Here is a 16,926-nt window from a genome sequence, read left to right as displayed (position 1 = left end):
TGAGCACCATGATAAAATCCGCATCAACATCCACTAGAACACCAGCACTAACATCAACGTGAGCACACTAATCAAATCAGCATCATCACCCACTACAACACCAGCACTACCATCAACGTGAGCACCACAATCAAATCAGCATCACAACCCACTACAACACCCGCACTAACATCAACGTGAACAACATAACCAAATCAGCATCAACACCCACTAGAACACCAGTGAAAACATCAACGTGAGCACCATAATCAAATCAGCATCAACAGCCACTACAACACCAGCACTATCATCAACATGATCTACATACACAAATCAGCATCAACTACCACTACGAGGCCAGCACTAACATCAATGTGAGCACCACAATCAAATGAGCATCAACACTCACTACAACACCAGCACTTATATCAGCATGAACACCATAATCAAATCAGCAACATCAAACACTACAACACAAGCACTAACATCGACGTCAGCTCCATAAACAAATCAGCATCATCACCCACTACAACACCAGCACTAACATCAACTTGAGCACCAAAATCAAACCAGCATCAACACCCACCTCAACACCAGCACTAACATCAACGTGAGCACCAAAATCAAATCAGCATCATCACCCACTACAACACCAGCACTAACATCAACGTGAGCACCAAAATCAAATGAGCATCAACACTCACTACAACACCAGCACGAACATCAACGTGAACACCATAATCAGGTCAGCATCAACACCCACTACAACACCAGCATGAACATCAACGTGAGCAACTCAATCAAATCAGCATCAACAGGCACTAAAATACCAGCAAAAACAATAACGTGAGCACCATAACCAAATCAGCATCAACACCCACCTACAACACCAGCACTCACATCAACGTGAACACCATGATCAAATCCGCATCAACACCAACTACAACACCAGCACTAACATCAATGTGAGCACCCTAATCAAATAAGCATCAACACCCACTACAACACCAGCACAAACATCAACATGAACACCATAATCAAGTCAGCATCAACACCCACAACACCAGCACTAACATCAACGTGAGCACCATAATCAAATCAGCATCAACACCAACTACAACACCAGCAGTAGCAACAACGTGAGCAGCATCACCAAATCAGCATCAACACCAACTACAACACGAGCACTAACATCAACGTGAGCACCACAATCAAATCAGCATCAACACCAACTTCAACACCAGCACTAACATCAACGTGAGCACCACAATCAAATCAGCATCAACACCCACTAGAATACCAGGACAAACATCAACGTGAGCACCATAATCAAATCAGCATCAACACCCACTAGAACACCAGCTCTAACATCAACGTGATCTACGTACTCAAAACAGCTTCAACACTCACTTCAACACCAGGACTAACATCAACTTGAGAACCACGATCAAATCAGCATCAACACCCACTACAACATCAGCATTAACATCAACGTGATCAACATACTCAAATCAGCATCAACACCGACTAGAACATCAGCACTAACATCAATGTGAGCACCATAGTCAAATCAGCATCAACACTCACTTCAACACCAGCACTTATATCAACATGAACACCATAATCAAATCAGCAACATCAAACACTACAACACCAGCACTAACATCAACGTGAGCACCATAATCAAATCAGCATCAACACCAACTACAACACTCGCACTAACATCAATATGAGCATTCTAATCAAATCTGCATGAACACACACTCCATCACCAGCACTAACATAAACGTGATCACCACAATCAAATCAGCATCAACCCCCACTACAACACCAGCACTAACATCAACATGAACACCATAATCAAATCAGCATCAACACCCACGACATCACCAGCATTAACATCAACGTGAGCACCATAATCAAATCAGTATCAGCACACACTCCAACACCAGCACTACCATCAACGTGAACACCATAATCAAATCAGCATCAACACCCATGACAACACCAGCACTAACATCAATGTGAGCACCACATTCAAATCGGCATCAACACCCACTACAACACAAGCATTAACATCACCGTGATCAACGTACTCAAATCAGCACCAACACCCACTAGAACACCAGCATTAACATCAACGTGAAAACCATAATCAAATCAGCATCAACACCCACTACAACACCAGTACTAACATCAACGTGATCAACATACTCAAATCTGCATCAACACACACTACAACACCAGCACTAACATCAACGTGATCAAAATACTCAAATCAGCACCAACACCCACTACAACACCAGCACTAACATCATCGTGAGCACCATAATCAAATCAGCATCAACACCCACTACAGCACCAGCAATAACATCAACGTGAGCACCATAATCAAATCAGTATCAACACCCAGTACAACACCAGTTGTAACATCAACGTGAGCACCAAAATCAAATCAGCATCAACCCCCTCTACAACACCAGCACTAACATCAACGTGATCAACATACTCAAATCTGCATCAACACACACTACAACACCAGTAACTAACATCAATGCGAGCAGCACAATCAAATCAGTATCAACACTCACTACAACACCAGCAATAACATCAACGTATCATAATCAAATCAGCATCAAAACCCACGACAACACCAGCACTAATATCAACGTGAGCACCATGATCAAATCAGCATCAACACCAGAGACAACACCAGCACTAAAATCAACGTGATCTACCGACTCAAATCAGCATCAACCACCACTACAACACCAGCACTAACATCAACGTGAGAACCACGATCAAATCAGCATCAACATCCACTAGAACACCAGCACTAACATCAACGTGAGCTCCATAAACAAATCAGCATCATCACCCACTACAACACCAGCACTAACATCAACGTGAGCACACTAATCAAATCAGCATCAACAAACACTACAACACCAGCATTACCATCAACGTGGGCACCACAATCAAATCAGCATCACAACCCACTACAACACCCGCACTAACATCAACGTGATCAACATACTCAAATCAGCATCAACACCCACTGCAACACCAGCATTAACATCACCGTGATCAACGTACTCAAATCAGCACCAACACCCACTAGAACACCAGCATTAACATCAACGGGAAAACCATAATCAAATCAGCATCTACACCAACTACAACACCAGCACTAACATCAACGTGATCACCAAGATCAAATCAGCATCAACACCAACTACAACACCAGCACTAACATCAACATGAACACCATAATCAAATCAGCATCAACACCCACTGCAACACCCGCATTTACATCAACGTGAGTGCCATACACAAATAAGCATCAACACCCACTACAACACCCGCACTAACATTAATGTGAGCAACTTAATCAAATCAGCATCAACACCAACTACAAACACAGCTCTGACATCAACGTGACCCCATAATCAAATCAGCATCAACACCCACTAGAACACCAGCACTAACATCAACGTGAGCACCATCATCATTTCAGCATCAACACCCAGTACAACACCATCACGAACATCAACCTGTGCCCCATAATCAAATCAGCATCAACACAATCTACATCTGCACTAACATCAACGTGAGCGCCATAATCAAATCATCATCAACACCCACTCCAACAGCTGTACTAACATCAACAAGAGCACCATAATCAAATCAGCATCAACACCCACTACAACACCAGCACTAACATCAACGTGAGCACGATTATCATATCAGCATCAACACACACTACAACACCCGCACTAAGATCAAAGTGAGCACCATACTCAAATCAGCATCAACACCCACTTCAACACCAGCACTAACATCAATGTGAGCACTCTAATCAAATCTGCATGAACACACACTCCATCACCAGCACTAACATCAACATGAGCACCATACTCAAATCAGCATCAACAGCCACGATAACACCAGCACGAACATCAACATGAGCAACTCAATCAAATCAGCATCAACAGGCACTAAAATACCAGCAAAAACAATAACGTGAGCACCATAACCAAATCAGCATCAACACCCACCTACAACACCAGCACTCACATCAACATGAACACCATAATCAAATCAGCATCAACAAACACTACAACACCAGCACTAACATCAACGTGAGCACCAAGATCAAATCAGCATCAACCCCACTACAACACCAGCACAAATATCAACGTGATCACAATAATCAAATCTGCATCAACACCAACTACAACACCAGCACTAACATCAATATGAGCACCATGATCAAATCCGCATCAACATCCACTAGAACACCAGCAGTAACATCAATGTGAGCACCCTAATCAAATCAGCATCAACACGCACTACAACACCAGCACAAACAACAACATGAGCACCATAATCAAGTCAGCATCAACACCCACGACAACACCAACACTAACATCAACGTGAGCACCATAATCAAATCAGCATCAACAGCCACCTACAAAACCAGCACTATCATCAACGTGAACAACTTAATCAAATCAGCAACAACACCAACTACAACCACAGCTCTAACATCAACGTGAGCACCATAATCAAATCAGCATCAACACCCACGATAACACCAGCACGAACATCAACGTGAGCAACTCAATCAAATCAGCATCAACAGCCACTAAAATACCAGCAAAAACAACAACGTGAGCACCATAATCAAATCAGCATCAACACCCACCTACAACACCAGCACTCACATCAATATGAGCACCATAATCAAATCAGCATCAACAAACACTACAACACCAGCACTAAAATCAATGTGAGCACCATGATAAAATCCGCATCAACATCCACTAGAACACCAGCACTAACATCAACGTGAGCACACTAATCAAATCAGCATCATCACCCACTACAACACCAGCATTACCATCAACGTGAGCACCACAATCAAATCAGCATCACAACCCACTACAACACCCGCACTAACATCAACGTGAACAACATAACCAAATCAGCATCAACACCCACTAGAACACCAGTGAAAACATCAACGTGAGCACCATAATCAAATCAGCATCAACACTCACTTCAACACCAGCTCTAACATCAACGTGATCTACGTACTCAAATCAGCATCAACCATCACTAAAACACCAGCACTAACATCAATGTGAGCACCTTAATCAAATCAGCATCAACAGCCACTACAACACCAGCACTATCATCAACATGATCTACATACACAAATCAGCATCAACTACCACTACGAGGCCAGCACTAACATCAATGTGAGCACCACAATCAAATGAGCATCAACACTCACTACAACACCAGCACTTATATCAGCATGAACACCATAATCAAATCAGCAACATCAAACACTACAACACAAGCACTAACATCGACGTCAGCTCCATAAACAAATCAGCATCATCACCCACTACAACACCAGCACTAACATCAACTTGAGCACCAAAATCAAACCAGCATCAACACCCACCTCAACACCAGCACTAACATCAACGTGAGCACCAAAATCAAATCAGCATCATCACCCACTACAACACCAGCACTAACATCAACGTGAGCACCAAAATCAAATGAGCATCAACACTCACTACAACACCAGCACGAACATCAACGTGAACACCATAATCAGGTCAGCATCAACACCCACTACAACACCAGCATGAACATCAACGTGAGCAACTCAATCAAATCAGCATCAACAGGCACTAAAATACCAGCAAAAACAATAACGTGAGCACCATAACCAAATCAGCATCAACACCCACCTACAACACCAGCACTCACATCAACGTGAACACCATGATCAAATCCGCATCAACACCAACTACAACACCAGCACTAACATCAATGTGAGCACCCTAATCAAATAAGCATCAACACCCACTACAACACCAGCACAAACATCAACATGAACACCATAATCAAGTCAGCATCAACACCCACAACACCAGCACTAACATCAACGTGAGCACCATAATCAAATCAGCATCAACACCAACTACAACACCAGCAGTAGCAACAACGTGAGCAGCATCACCAAATCAGCATCAACACCAACTACAACACGAGCACTAACATCAACGTGAGCACCACAATCAAATCAGCATCAACACCAACTTCAACACCAGCACTAACATCAACGTGAGCACCACAATCAAATCAGCATCAACACCCACTAGAATACCAGGACAAACATCAACGTGAGCACCATAATCAAATCAGCATCAACACCCACTAGAACACCAGCTCTAACATCAACGTGATCTACGTACTCAAAACAGCTTCAACACTCACTTCAACACCAGGACTAACATCAACTTGAGAACCACGATCAAATCAGCATCAACACCCACTACAACATCAGCATTAACATCAACGTGATCAACATACTCAAATCAGCATCAACACCGACTAGAACATCAGCACTAACATCAATGTGAGCACCATAGTCAAATCAGCATCAACACTCACTTCAACACCAGCACTTATATCAACATGAACACCATAATCAAATCAGCAACATCAAACACTACAACACCAGCACTAACATCAACGTGAGCACCATAATCAAATCAGCATCAACACCAACTACAACACTCGCACTAACATCAATATGAGCATTCTAATCAAATCTGCATGAACACACACTCCATCACCAGCACTAACATAAACGTGATCACCACAATCAAATCAGCATCAACCCCCACTACAACACCAGCACTAACATCAACATGAACACCATAATCAAATCAGCATCAACACCCACGACATCACCAGCATTAACATCAACGTGAGCACCATAATCAAATCAGTATCAGCACACACTCCAACACCAGCACTACCATCAACGTGAACACCATAATCAAATCAGCATCAACACCCATGACAACACCAGCACTAACATCAATGTGAGCACCACATTCAAATCGGCATCAACACCCACTACAACACAAGCATTAACATCACCGTGATCAACGTACTCAAATCAGCACCAACACCCACTAGAACACCAGCATTAACATCAACGTGAAAACCATAATCAAATCAGCATCAACACCCACTACAACACCAGCACTAACATCAATGTGAGCACCATAATCAAATCAGCATCACCACCCACGGCAACACCCGCACTTAGATCAACGTGAGCGCCATACACAAATCAGCATCAACACCAACTACAACACCAGCATTAACATCAACGGGAAAACCATAATCAAATCGGCATCTACACCAAGTACAACACCAGCACTAACATCAACGTGAGCACCAAAATCAAATCAGCATCAACACCCACTACAACACCAGCATTAACATCACCTTGATCAACGTACTCAAATCAGCATCAACACCCACTAGAACACCAACATTAACATCAACGTGAAAACCATAATCAAATCAGCATCTACACCAACTACAACACCCGCACTAACATCAATGTGAGCAACATAATCAAATCAACATCAACACCAACTTAAATACCAGCACTAACATCAACGTGAGCACCATAATCAAATCAGCATCAACACCAACTACAACACCAGCACTAACATCAACATGAACATCATAATCAAATCAGCATCAACACCCATGACAACACCAGCACTAACATCAACGTGAGCACCAAAATCAAATCAGCATCATCACCCACTACAACACCAGCACTAACATCAACGTGAGCACCAAAATCAAATCAGCATCAACACTCACTACAACACCAGCACGAACATCAACGTGATCACCATAATCAGGTCAGCATCAACACCCACTACAACACCAGCATTAACATCAACATGAGCACCATAATCAAATCAGCATCAACCCCCACTACAACACCAGCACTAACATCAATGTGAGCAACACAATCAAATCAGCATCAACACTCACTACAACACCAGCACTAAAATCAACGTGAGCACCAGAATCAAATCAGCATCAACACCCAATGACAATACCAGCACTCACATCAATGTGAACACCATTATCAAATCAGCATTAACAAAAATTAAAACACTAGCACTAACATCAACGTAAGCACCATAATCAAATCAGCTCCGACGCCCACTGCAACACCAGCACTAACATGAACATGAGCACCGTAATCAAATCAGCATGAACACCCACTACAACACCAGCACGAACATCAATGTGTGCCCCATAATCAAATCAGCATCTACACAATCTACATCTGCACTAACATCAACGTGAGCACCATAATCAAATCATCATCAACACCCACTCCAACAGCAGTACTAACATCAACAAGAGCACCATAATCAAATCAGCATCAACACCCATTACAACACCAGCACTAACATCAACATGAGCACCATACTCAAATCAGCATCAACACCCACGATAACACTAGCACAAACATGAACGTGAGCAACTCAATCAAATCAGCATCAACAGGCACTAAAATACCAGCAAAAACAATAACGTGAGCACCATAACCAAATCAGCATCAACACCCACCTACAACACCAGCACTCACATCAACATGAACACCATAATCAAATCAGCATCAACAAACACTACAACACCAGCACTAACATCAACGTGAGCACCATAATCAAATTAGCATCTACATCAACTACAACACCAGCACTAACATCAACGTGAGCACCAAGATCAAATCAGCATCAACACCATGTACAACACCAGCACTAACATCAACATGAGCACCATTAACAAATCAGCATCAACCCCCACTACAACAGCAGCACAAATATCAACGTGATCACAATAATCAAATCTGCATAAACACCAACTACAACACCAGCACTAACATCAATGTGAGCTCCATAATCAAATCAGCATCAACACCCACTACAACACCAGTACTAACATCAACGTGATCAACATACTCAAATCTGCATCAACACACACTACAACACCAGCACTAACATCAACGTGATCAAAATACTCAAATCAGCACCAACACCCACTACAACACCAGCACTAACATCATCGTGAGCACCATAATCAAATCAGCATCAACACCCACTACAGCACCAGCAATAACATCAACGTGAGCACCATAATCAAATCAGTATCAACACCCAGTACAACACCAGTTGTAACATCAACATGAGCACCAAAATCAAATCAGCATCAACAAACACTACAACACCAGAATGAACATCGACGTGAACACCAAAATCAAATCAGCATCAACCCCCTCTACAACACCAGCACTAACATCAACGTGATCAACATACTCAAATCTGCATCAACACACACTACAACACCAGCACTAACATCAATGCGAGCAGCACAATCAAATCAGTATCAACACTCACTACAACACCAGCAATAACATCAACGTATCATAATCAAATCAGCATCAAAACCCACGACAACACCAGCACTAATATCAACGTGAGCACCATGATCAAATCAGCATCAACACCAGAGACAACACCAGCACTAAAATCAACGTGATCTACCGACTCAAATCAGCATCAACCACCACTACAACACCAGCACTAACATCAACGTGAGAACCACGATCAAATCAGCATCAACATCCACTAGAACACCAGCACTAACATCAACGTGAGCTCCATAAACAAATCAGCATCATCACCCACTACAACACCAGCACTAACATCAACGTGAGCACACTAATCAAATCAGCATCAACAAACACTACAACACCAGCATTACCATCAACGTGAGCACCACAATCAAATCAGCATCACAACCCACTACAACACCCGCACTAACATCAACGTGATCAACATACTCAAATCAGCATCAACACCCACTGCAACACCAGCATTAACATCACCGTGATCAACGTACTCAAATCAGCACCAACACCCACTAGAACACCAGCATTAACATCAACGGGAAAACCATAATCAAATCAGCATCTACACCAACTACAACACCAGCACTAACATCAACGTGATCACCAAGATCAAATCAGCATCAACACCAACTACAACACCAGCACTAACATCAACATGAACACCATAATCAAATCAGCATCAACACCCACTGCAACACCCGCATTTACATCAACGTGAGTGCCATACACAAATAAGCATCAACACCCACTACAACACCCGCACTAACATTAATGTGAGCAACTTAATCAAATCAGCATCAACACCAACTACAAACACAGCTCTGACATCAACGTGAGCACCAGAATCAAATCAGCATCAACACTCACTACAACATCAGCACTCACATCAACGTGAGTACCACAATCAAATCAGAAACAACACCCACTACAACACCAGCACTAACAATAACGTGAGCACCACAATCAAATCAGCATCAACACCCACTACAACACCAGCACTAACATCAACGTGAGCACCATAATCAAATCAGCATCAACACCAACTACAAACACAGCTCTGACATCAACGTGAGCACCACAATCAAATCACCATCAACAAACTCTTAAACACCAGCACTAACATCAACGTGAACACCACAATCTAATCTGCATCAACAACCACTACAACACCAGCACTAACGTCTACGTGAGCACCATAATCAAATCAGCATCAACACCAACTACAAACACAGCTCTGACATCAACGTGAGCACCACAATCAAATCACCATCAACAAACTCTTAAACACCAGCACTAACATCAACGTGAACACCACAATCTAATCTGCATCAACAACCACTACAACACCAGCACTAACGTCTACGTGAGCACCATAATCAAATCAGTATCAACACCCAGTACAACACCAGTTGTAACATCAACGTGAGCACCAAAATCAACTCAGCATCAACAGTCACAACATCAGCACTCACATGAACGTGAACACCACAATCAAAGCACCATCAACACACTCTTAAACAGCAGCACTCACATCAACGTGAACACCATCATCAAATCAGCATCAACAAACACTACAACACCAGAACGAACATCAATGTGAGCACCATAATCAAATCAGCATCAACACCCTCTACAAAATCAGCACTAACATCAACGTGATCAACATACTCAAATCTGCATCAACACACACTACAACACCAGCTCTAACATCAACGTGAACACCATAATCAACTCATCACCAACAAATGCTACACCAGCAATAACATCAACGTGAGCACCATATTCAAACCAGCATCAACATCCACTACAACACCAGCATTAACATCAACTTGACCAAAATAATCAAATCAGCATCAACCCCAACTACAACACCAGCACAAACATCAACGTGATCACAATAATCAAATCAGTATCTACCCCCTCCACAACATCAGCACTAACATCAACGTGATTACCACAATAAAATCAGATCAAAACCCACTATAAAACAAGCGTTAATATCAACGTGAGCCTCATAATCAAATCAGCATCAACACCCATTACAAAAACTGCACAAACTTCAAAGTGGGCACCATAAACAAATCAGCATCAACACTCAATACAACACCAGCACTAACATCAACGTGAACACCATAATCAAATCAGCATCAACACTCACTGCAACACCAGCACTAACATCAACGTGATCACCATAATCAAATTAGCATCTACCCCCACCACAACATCAGCACTAACATCAACGTGATCACCACAATAAAATCAGCATCAAAACCCACTACAAAACCAGCGCTAACATAAATGTGATCCCCATAATCAAATCAGCATCAAGACCCTTTACAAAAAAGGCACTAACTTCAAAGTGAGCACCATAACCAAATCAGCATCAACACACAAAACAACACCAGCACTCACATCAACGTGAGCACCACAATCAAATCAGCATCAACAAACACTACAACGCCAGCACGAACATCAATGTGAGCACCATAATCAAATCAGCATCAACACCCACTACAGCACCAGCAATAACATCAACGTGAGCACCATAATCAAATCAGCATCAACACCCACTCCAACAGCAGTACTAACATCAACAAGAGCACCATAATCAAATCAGCATCAACACCCATTACAACACCAGCACTAACATCAACACGAGCACCATAATCAAATCAGCATCAACACCCACGATAACACTAGCACAAACATGAACGTGAGCAACTCAATCAAATCAGCATCAACAGGCACTAAAATACCAGCAAAAACAATAACGTGAGCACCATAACCAAATCAGCATCAACACCCACCTACAACACCAGCACTCACATCAACGTGAACACCATAATCAAATCAGCATCAACAAACACTACAACACCAGCACTAACATCAACGTGAGCACCATAATCAAATTAGCATCAACACACACTACAATATCAGCAATAACATCAACGTGAGCACCAGAATCAAGTCAGCATCAACACCCACTACAACACCAGCACTAACATCAACGTGAGCACCATAATCAAATCAGAATCAACCCCCAATATAACACCAGCAGTAACATCAAGGCGATCAACATACTCAAATCTGCATCAACACACACTACAACACCAGCACTAACATCAATGTGAGCTCCATAATCAAATCAGCATCAACACCCACTACAACACCAGCATGAACATCAACGTGAGCAACATTATCAAATCAGCATCAACACCCACTACAGCACCAGCAATAACATCAACGTGAGCACCATAATCAAATCAGCATCAACAAACACTACAACACCAGAATGAACATCGACGTGAACACCATAATCAAATCAGCATCAACCCCCTCTATAACAGCAGCACTAACATCAACGTGAGCACCAAAATCAAATCAGCATCAACAAACACTACAACACCAGAATGAACATCGACGTGAACACCATAATCAAATCAGCATCAACCCCCTCTACAACACCAGCACTAACATCAACGTGATCAACATACTGAAATCTGCATCAACACACACTCCAACATCAGCAGTTACATCAACGTGATCAAAATACTCAAATCAGCATTAACACACACTACAACACCAGCACTAACATTAACGTGAACACCATAATCAAATCAATATCAACACTCACTGCAACACCAGCACTAACATCAACGTGATCACCATCATCAAATCAGCATCTACCCCCACCACATCAGCACTAACATCAACGTGATCACCACAATAAAATCAGCATCAAAACCCACTACAAACCCAGCGTTAACATCAACGTGAGCACCATTATCAAATCAGCATCAACACCCATTACAAAAACCGCACTAACATCAAAGTGAGCACCATAATCAAATACAACACAAGCACTAACATTCAGGTGAGCACTTTCATCAAATCAGCATCAACACTCACTACAACATCAGCACTCACATGATCGTGAACACCAGAACAAAATCAGCATCAACAAACACTAAAACACCAGCAATCACATCAACGTGAACACCATAATCAAATCAGCATCAACAAAGACTACAAAACCAGCGCTAACATCAACGTGAGCACCATAGTTAAATAAGCATCATAACACATTCCAAAAACCACACTAACATCAAGGTGTGCACCATAACCAAATCAGCATCAAAACCCACTACAACACCAGCACTAACATCAACGTAAGCACCATAATCAAATCTGCATTAGCACACACTACAACACCAGCACTAACATTCAGGTGAGCACTTTCATCAAATCAGCATCGACCCTCACTACAACCCCAGCACTCACATGATCGTGAACACCATAACCAAATCAGCATCAACAAACACTAAAACACTAGCACGAACATCAACGTGAGCACCATAATCAAATCAGAATCAACACACACGATAACACCAGTACTTACATCAATGTGAGAACCATAATCAAATCAGCATCAACACCCACTACACCACCAGTACTAAAATCAACGTGATCAACATACTCAAATCTGCATCAACACACACTACAACACCAGTACTAAATCAACGTGATCAACATATTCAAATCTGCATCAACACACACTACAACACCAGCACTAACATCAACGTGATCAAAATACTCAAATCAGCATCAACACCCACTACAACACCAGCACTAACATCATCGTGAACACCATAATCAAATCAGCATCAATACCCACTACAGCACCAGCAATAACATCAACGTGAGCACCATAATCAAATCAGTATCAACACCCAGTACAACACCAGTTGTAACCATCAACGTGAGCACGAAAATCAAATCAGCATCAACAAACGCTACAACACCAGAATGAACATTGACGTGAACAGCATAATCAAATCAGCATCAACCCCCTCTACAACACCAGCACTAACATCAACGTGATCAACATACTCAAATCTGCATCATCACACACTTCAACACCAGCAGTTACATCAACGTGATCAACATACTCAAATCAGCATTAACACACACTACAACACCAGCACTAACATTAACGTTAACACCATAATCAAATCAGCATCAACACTCACTGCAACACCAGCACTAACATCAACGTGATCACCATAATCAAATCAGCATCAACAAAGACTACAAAACCAGCGCTAACATCAACGTGAGCACCATAGTTAAATAAGCATCATAACCCATTCCAAAAACCACACTAACATCAAGGTGTGCACCATAACCAAATCAGCATCAAAACCCACTACAACACCAGCACTAACATCAACGTAAGCATCATAATCAAATCTGCATTAGCACACACTACAACACCAGCACTAACATTCAGGTGAGCACTTTCATCAAATCAGCATCGACCCTCACTACAACCCCAGCACTCACATGATCGTGAACACCATAACCAAATCAGCATCAACAAACACTAAAACACCAGCACGAACATCAACGTGAGCACCATAATCAAATCAGAATCAACACACACGATAACACCAGCACTTATATCAATGTGAGAAAAAAATCAAATCTGCATCAACACGCACTAAACACCAGTACAAACAACAACGTGATCAACATAGTCAAATCAGCATCAACACCCACTACAACACCAGTACTAAATCAACGTGATCAACATACTCAAATCTGCATCAACACACACTACAACACCAGCACTAACATCAACATGATCAAAATAATCAAATCAGCATCAACACCCACTACAACACCAGCACTAACATCATCGTGAACACCATAATCAAATCAGCATCAAAACCCACTACAGCACCAGCAATAACATCAACGTGAGCACCATAATCAAATCAGTATCAACACTCAGTACAACACCAGTTGTAACCATCAACGTGAGCACCAAAATCAAATCAGCATCAACAAACGCTACAACACCAGAATGAACATTGACGTGAACAGCATAATCAAATCAGCATCAACCCCCTCTACAACACCAGCACTAACATCAACGTGATCAACATACTCAAATCTGCATCAACACACACTACAACACCAGCACTAACATTAACGTTAACACCATAATCAAATCAGCATCAACACTCACTGCAACACCAGCACTAACATCAACGTGATCACCATAATCAAATCAGTATCAACACCCAGTACAACACCAGTTGTAACATCAATGTGAGCACCAAAATCAAATCAGCATCTACCCCCACCACATCAGCACTAACATCAACGTGATCACCACAATAAAATCAGCATCAAAACCCACTACAAACCCAGCGTTAACATCAACGTGAGCACCGTTATCAAATCAGCATCAACACCCATTACAAAAACCGCACTAACATCAAAGTGAGCACCATAATCAAATACAACACAAGCACTAACATTCAGGTGAGCACTTTCATCAAATCAGCATCAACACTCACTACAACATCAGCACTCACATGATCGTGAACACCAGAACAAAATCAGCATCAACAAACACTAAAACACCAGCAATCACATCAACGTGAACACCATAATCAAATCAGCATCAACAAAGACTACAAAACCAGCGCTAACATCAACGTGAGCACCATAGTTAAATAAGCATCATAACACATTCCAAAAACCAGCACTAACATCAAGGTGTTCACCATTACCAAATCAGCATCAAAACACACTACAACACCAGCACGAACATCAACGTGAGCACCATAATCAAATCAGCATCAACACCCACTACAACACCAGTACTAACATCAACGTGATCAACATACTCAAATCTGCATCAACACCCACGACAACACCAGCACTAACATCATCGTGAACACCATAATCAAATCAGCATCAATACCCAGTACAACACCAGTTGTAACATCAACGTGAGCACCAAAATCAAATCAGCATCAACAAACACTACAACACCAGAATGAACATCGACGTGAACAACATAATCAAATCAGCATCAACCCCCTCTACAACACCAGCACTGACATCAACGTGATCAACATACTCAAATCTGCATCAACACACACTACAACACCAGCAGTTACATCACTGTGATCAACATACTCAAATCAGAATTAACACTCACTACAACACCAGCACTAACATCAATGCGAGCAGCACAATTAAATCAGCATCAACACTCACTACAACAGCAGGACTAACATCAGCGTGAGCACAATATTCAAATCAGCATCAACACCCACTACAACACCAGCACTAACATCAACGTTAGTATCATAATCAAATCTGCATCAAAATCAACGACAACACCAGCACTAACATCAACGTGAGCACCATAATCAAATCAGCATCAACACCAACTACAACACCAGCAGTAGCAACAACGTGAGCAGCATCACCAAATCAGCATCAACACCAACTACAACACGAGCACTAACATCAACGTGAGCACCACAATCAAATCAGCATCAACACCAACTTCAACACCAGCACTAACATCAACGTGAGCACCACAATCAAATCAGCATCAACACCCACTAGAATACCAGGACAAACATCAACGTGAGCACCATAATCAAATCAGCATCAACACCCACTAGAACACCAGCTCTAACATCAACGTGATCTACGTACTCAAAACAGCTTCAACACTCACTTCAACACCAGGACTAACATCAACTTGAGAACCACGATCAAATCAGCATCAACACCCACTACAACATCAGCATTAACAT

The sequence above is a fragment of the Hemiscyllium ocellatum genome, chromosome 26, assembly GCF_020745735.1.
Source record: "Hemiscyllium ocellatum isolate sHemOce1 chromosome 26, sHemOce1.pat.X.cur, whole genome shotgun sequence".
Classification (NCBI taxonomy): domain Eukaryota; kingdom Metazoa; phylum Chordata; class Chondrichthyes; order Orectolobiformes; family Hemiscylliidae; genus Hemiscyllium; species Hemiscyllium ocellatum.
The sequence above is the reverse complement of the archived record's forward strand: the minus strand, read 5'-3'. Positions refer to the sequence as shown.